The sequence below is a fragment of the Elephantulus edwardii genome, unplaced genomic scaffold (assembly GCF_000299155.1).
Source record: "Elephantulus edwardii isolate Elephantulus edwardi_28Jun2011 unplaced genomic scaffold, EleEdw1.0 scaffold00005, whole genome shotgun sequence".
NCBI classification, from domain to species: domain Eukaryota; kingdom Metazoa; phylum Chordata; class Mammalia; order Macroscelidea; family Macroscelididae; genus Elephantulus; species Elephantulus edwardii.
The window spans coordinates 20201484-20208213 of NW_006399755.1; positions in this window are offsets into that span (position 1 = coordinate 20201484).

The window sequence follows — 6730 nt, forward strand, 5'->3', positions numbered from 1 at the left end:
GCAGTGTTCTCTTGCTCTCTTTGGACAATAGCTTCTTCATCTATGTATAGGTTGCTCATGAACACAATTCAATGTATAAGATTCCCATTCGTCTTAATTATGTAAGCCATAATTTGTTATGACCCTCACAGTCAAATGCCTTTGCACACTCAATAAAACACAAATAGACATCCTTGTGGTATTCTGTTTATAGCCAAAATCTGCCTGACATTAGCAATGATATGCCTGGTACCAGAGTGTCTTCTCAACCTAGCTTGGATCTCTGAAAGTTATCTGTTGAGTATCGAGTTTTTTCCTTTTACAACTGTGATTTGAGAATTATCATCCATATTATTATCTTCAGTGTAGAAGTGCTGAACTGCCATTTGTTTATTCTGCCATCTTTAAACAAAAATATTTATCATTTCTCCATACTTATTCAATCTATATGCTAAGCAAATAAATTTTGAAACTATACAAATGTAGCATCAAGATTTGAGGAAAACTTATCAACAACCTACTTTATGTAGATGACACAAATATGCTTTCAGAATGTGAAGACTTGAAGCTATTACTTGAAAAGATCAAAGACAGCCTTCAATATATGTTACATCTTTACTGTACCAACAGGCAACATAATGATAAATGGAGGAAAGAATGAAGTCAACACGTTCACATGTTCATCGTATTCAGATCCACATCAACATCCACGGCAGCAGCAGTCCGAAATCCAAGGATTTGTTATTTTGGTAGGCTGTCAAGGACCTCTTTAAGGTCCTAAATAGCAAGAAGGTCAGTTTAAAGACAAAAGTCTGCCTGACCTAAGCCACTGTAGTTTCATTTCTTCATATGCTTCTGAAAACTGGACAATGAATAAGGAAGACTCATAAAGAGTTGATGACTTCAAATTATGGTGTTGGTGAAGGATACTGACTATCAAGTGGGTTCTCAAAAGAACAAACTAATCCGTTTTGGAGGAAGTGCAACCTGTGCGTTCCTCACAGGCAAGGGTCGTGAGATTGTATCGCACATATTTTGGGCAAGTTCCAGGACTTGTGTGTGTGTGTGTGGTGGGGGGCATGACATCTTGCTGGGAAAGGTAGAGTGTCAGCATAAGATAAAAAAAAAAAGAAAAGCAAACTAGAAGGGAGGGAGGGATGGGCAGGAAGGAACGTGTGCAACAATGAATGAATGGAAATCCAAAGTCTATGTAAACTTTTATTAAAACAAAAAAAATATTCTAAAAAAAAAGATAAGAAGATCTTCAACAAGATGGATTGGTATAGTGACTGTAACTTTGGGCTTGAGCATGGCAGAAATCATGAGGCGGTGCAGGAGAGAACAAGGTTTTGATCTGTTGTTTACAAGGTTACTATCATTTTAGCTGCCTTGATGGCAAAGTCTGCAGTCAAGGATCTTTTCTAATTATTGAAGAGTGATGATGTCAGTTTGAGGACTATGCTGCACCTGATTCAGGCCTTTTCAGTCACTTGCTATGCATCTGAGAACTGGACAATGAATAAGGATGACAGAAAAAGAACTGATGCCTTTGTATGGTGGTGTTGCTGACAAACAGATATGTCATGGAAAGGGTCCAGCCAGAGTCCCCCTTGGAGGTAAAGATGATAAAGATTCATCTCATATACTTTGGGCATGTTGCTAAGAGAAGCTATTGCTTGGAGAGGGACGTCATGCTTGGAAAGGTGGATGGATGGCAAAGGACAAGAAGCCTTCAACCAGGAGGACTGACACAGTGACTGCAGTAAAGGTCTTGAGTGTGTGAGAGATTGTGAGGATGGGACAGGGTTCAGATCTGTTGTTCACAGGGTTACTATGACTCAGACTTGTCTTGAAGGGATCTAACAACAACAATAATTACAACAACTTAAATGAAATGTACCATTCTTTTCTCTTTAAAGTTAAAGTCTGGTCAGCTTTATTTTTCTTTTCTTATTTTATTTTGTTTTTAGGACCTCATGGGAAAATTCCAAATAACATCAGGAAGCATTCTGTTATTTGGTTAAGTAATTACAAAACTTTTGCTGTCCATACTGAATTTTAATATTTCCCCCACTGTTGCTTACATTAATACACTTGTCATACATCTTCCCTGGCATTTCCAACACCTCAGTCAGAGAGTACCAGTGTGGTGGCTTGATGATGCTCTAAATGCTGGAAGTTATGGCACAGGTATTTTGGTCACCATGACCAACAGGTTTCAGTGGAGCTTCCAGACTAAGACAAATAGTGTGAAAGACCTGGAAATCTACTTGGAAAATCAGCCAGTGAAAAAATTCTATTAATTACTTATAACAGAACATCATCTAATACCATGCAATAAAATGAACTTCTTTGTTTAGAAGGCTAGAGGGTGCACAGTCACAACGACTGCAGCAATGCACCATGAAGACAATCAGAGGTCTGACATTTTCTTCAGCTGAACTCAAGCACAACTGTTAATCTTCGTTGTTACAGTCCAATTTGTCAATGTGAATAGTTAGGGATGGGAGCTCTGCTAAGCCAGAGATTGTGAGTCTCTGGTAGTTCTATTCCACCAGCAACTTTATAAGAAAAAGATGGGCAGTCTCTTCTCATCGTTATTTACAGCCTCAGAAACGCAATTAAAGGTCACTAATAGTTGGAACTGACTCTAGGTCAATGGTAGGGTTTTGTGGTGTTTTTTGTTTGTTTGTTTTTTAACATTTATAGTTAGGTAGCCACCTTCTTCTTCTGTCCCTATTGTCTAACTTCAATCATCAGAATTGTCCCTTTCCTATATCCTTCTGATTTTCTAATGTATTATATTTGGTATAGGTTAAAATCTCCAGCATAAGAAGAGTGAATAAGATGTGATATCTCCTTTTGCAAATACCATTTTCATATTTTGCCTTCACTGCCAAACCAGATGTCTTTGGTTCGAATCCACTAGCTGTTTGATGGGAGAAAAATGGGCAGTTTCCTGTTAGATTTACAGCCTCTGAAAACCAGCTGAAGGGTTAGTTTTGAGTCTGTTCTGATTCAACAGTACATAACAACAATATAACATGCATCTAAAGGCTTCAGTGTAACACATGTAACCACACTCATTTCAAACTTTTGTTTTCTCAAGTCATAATAAAATATAAGCTCTATTTGTAATACAATGATCCCTATCCTTATTAGAAAGTAAATGGAGTTCTATCTCTATGCAATGCATTTTAAGAGATTTGTTTTTGGGAAAAAGTAAATATCCTGAATAATACAATATTCTTAATAATTATACTGTAACACTATTTAGAGAGCTCTGGTAGTCTAGAGGGATCTCTAGTGGCCTAGTGGGAAGAGGATATTGAGTTGCACTACCAACCCAAAGGCAAGCAGTTCAAATCCACCAGCTGCAACTCAGGACAAAGATGAGCATCTCCTCCCATGCAGTTTACAGCCTCTGACAACCCACTGGACAATTAGCTACAAGTTGGTTCCAACTTGATGGCAATGAGTTGGGGTTTTTCAAAGTTACTTTATTGTATGTTTTTACTTTTACAGACAAACATCTGTGGGTTAAAAGATTAGGCTCTACACGTCACGGTTTTGTCTTTATTTTTAAGCTGCTTATATGGATTAGGATTTTTGTGATATAAAATTAGGTCACCAACCAAATGAGAAGCCTGGATAATCTTTCCTAACAGAGTGTAAAATGAAGATGTCTCTTGTGATTCACTTAGATAAACTTTGATATAAACTGCAGGATTTACATGTTTACATAATATTTTAGATTTATCACAATACCAGGATATTCTGAAATGCCTATTTTTGTTGCCAGTATATTTTTCTAAGTGGCTGTTTTTGTTGACTGTTGTTTTCAAGTTTTTTTTTAAAATGGTATCTCTATATTGTTATAGAAAATGTTGTTCCTCATGAGTTATTTATTATAAGATAAAATAACTATTTTCAATATATATTTGATTTAGAGCTTGAAGGTAAAATGAAATATGCTTAATAAGTATATTTCTTTTGGCACACTAAATTACAAACTAAGCACCTTTTCCTATCACTTAAAATACAACTGATAATTTCTCTTCTGCCAACTTCTGTTTTCCTAGGTATGCCATCTTCAAGAACTCTCAAAAAATGAGTAGTTTTGGAGGACTGAAAAATGGCATACCTGGGGGAATGAGGCAGCATTCATTTAGTTGTTTGGAGACTAGTCTTTGTTGGTTTTGTTACGTTGTTGGTGGTACATACCATTGGGTTGGAACCAACATATAGCTGATTCTCCAGTGGGTTTTCAAAGGCAGTAAATCACATGGGAAGAGACTGACCACCTTTCTCCAATGGAGCAGCCAGTGGATTCAAACCTTAAGGTTGCAGCACAGGTCCTTACCACCAGACCACCAGAGCTCCTGGTGTTGTTAGAGTTGCCATCAAGTTGATTTTAACAGAATTACCCCTTGGGATTTTATTAAGGCTGATTTTCATCTCTATCTCCCTCAGAACTGCTGTGTGAATTTGAACCATCAGGTTTTGGGTTAACCTTATTGTCACCAAAATCCACCTTCACTATAAACCTTCTCAATCCAAGAACAATGGATACCGATACTCTTCCTCTATCATTCTTACAACTTTGTTGTTAAGACATTTCTCTGTTATTGTGACATCAAATCTTTAATTTCTAAAAGTGAGTTTATGAATTCATTTTATGGTCACCTACTCCTGATCCTGCGCTTCACTACTTTAAGTTATGGTGCCTCCACCATCATCCAAATGACTATGGGGGCTACTGCTGTGGAAAAGACACCATGCTGTGTTGTGTTGTCTAGCATCTGAGTGTCTGAGTGCTGTCAGGAGACAGTTCTCAGTCACTAACCTTCAGGGAATTGTCTTGGCTCTCATGTGCCCTAGGCAGTCTGTGACCACTACTGAATGGTCAACATGGAAGTATAAAGTCCAGGCCTCCTTCATTCCTTCTCAAGACCACTAGAAAAACTGTTCCAGCTTCATAGCTACACAGGAAGTGACTGAGGCTTTCTTTAGAACTGTATTACACCTGCTTTCTCCTGTTCTCTTCTATTTCTTTCTATACTCTCCCTCTTCCACAGCTGTTATTCTTAAGAACAATTCTTAATAATCTTCCCTCATATAATCTGAAGCCTGAGAGTCTGCTCCCTCGAAAACTCAATTTGTGACTTACTATTACATTAAAAATCCAAGAAGTTAAGAAATTATATCCGTTTTCCCTGCCTAGGGTACAATTTTACAATCACTTGCTCTTTATAGTGTTCAATGGTAGAGATACTGCCATTCTTAATTTGACTTGAGCCTCTTTTGAAATCTTACACTAATCTCTCTTTGGGCAGCTCAACAGGTGAGCACTAACATGATGACTTCAAACAGGTTTATTTGGTTCAACATCCTGCTGAGAATTTACATTTCCAACCCAGGTAGAAGGAGCTCTGTTGGCCTAGTGGTAAGGAGCTGCACTGCCATCTGAAGGCACACGGTTCAAATTTACCAGCTCCATCAGGGAAAGAGAGAAGGGCAATCTCCTACTGCGTGATTTACTTACTCTGAAAACCCACTAAAGGGTCAGCTGCGGATTAGTTTCAGCTCGATGGTACATAAAAACAACAATAACAACCCTAGATATACTGAATTATAATAAAAATCTTGAGAAGATTCTCTAGATTATGTGTACAAATAGGAACCACCAGATCTCTAAGACTTATGTGGGGCTCTTGCTAAAGTGTAGATTCTCATTTAGTGCATCTGGGAAGGAAATGCAAATTCCCAGCAGGAGGTCAAGCCAGATTGCACTAGTTTGAAGTCCTGGCCAACTTGCCTGCATTAAATGAAAATGTATTAAGAAACAACTTCCTTCAGTAATATACCTGTAACTCACCACTGTAAAAGCTGCAGAATCAAAATCCTCAGTGTCACTTGTTATTGCTTTGTGCCTGCAATTCGACTATAATTCATAACAACCCTATGAACTTTGCCCTATCCTACACCCTGGTCATATTCAAATCCTGTTTCAATCTGTCTCACTGAAGATCTTCCTCTCTTTTGCTGATCCTCTACTCTTCCCTCATGTGGTGTCTTTTTCCCAAGCACTGGTCCCTCCTGACAATATGCCCAAAGCTGTACTTTCTTGAAGACACATTTGTTTGCATTTTGGTAGTCCATGATATAATCAACATTCTTAGTAGAACTGTTTATAGGGCTGTCAAGGTTATGACATTTGGAAACAAAATACCAGGCCTTTCTTCCAAGGCATCTTAGCTAGTGTATGTTGTGTGTGAATGCACTGAATAAATTCAAAACCCAAGGTATATTACTGAAAGAGGACATGGGCAAAATCTTGAATGACTCAGGAAGCATCAAAAGAAGATAGAAGGAATACATGAAGTCATTACACACACACACACACATACACACACACACACAAATTAATTGGCTGACACAGAACCATGTCAAGAAGTAGTTCATGATCAAGAACAAGTGGTAATAAAGGAAGAAGTTTTAGCTTCTCTGAAGGAATTGGCAAAAATAAATGGCCCAGGAATTGATGGAATACCAATCAACATATTTCAACAAACACTGAACTGGAAGAGATCAATACTTATTCCTATTTCCCCCAAAGAGTGAACCAAAATAATGTGGAGATTATCAAACAATACCATTAATATAAAACGTATTGCGATGGGAAAGTCTGCTGTTAGGGACCTCTCTAAAGTACTCAAAAGCAACGGTGTCTCTCTGGAAAGACAGAGTG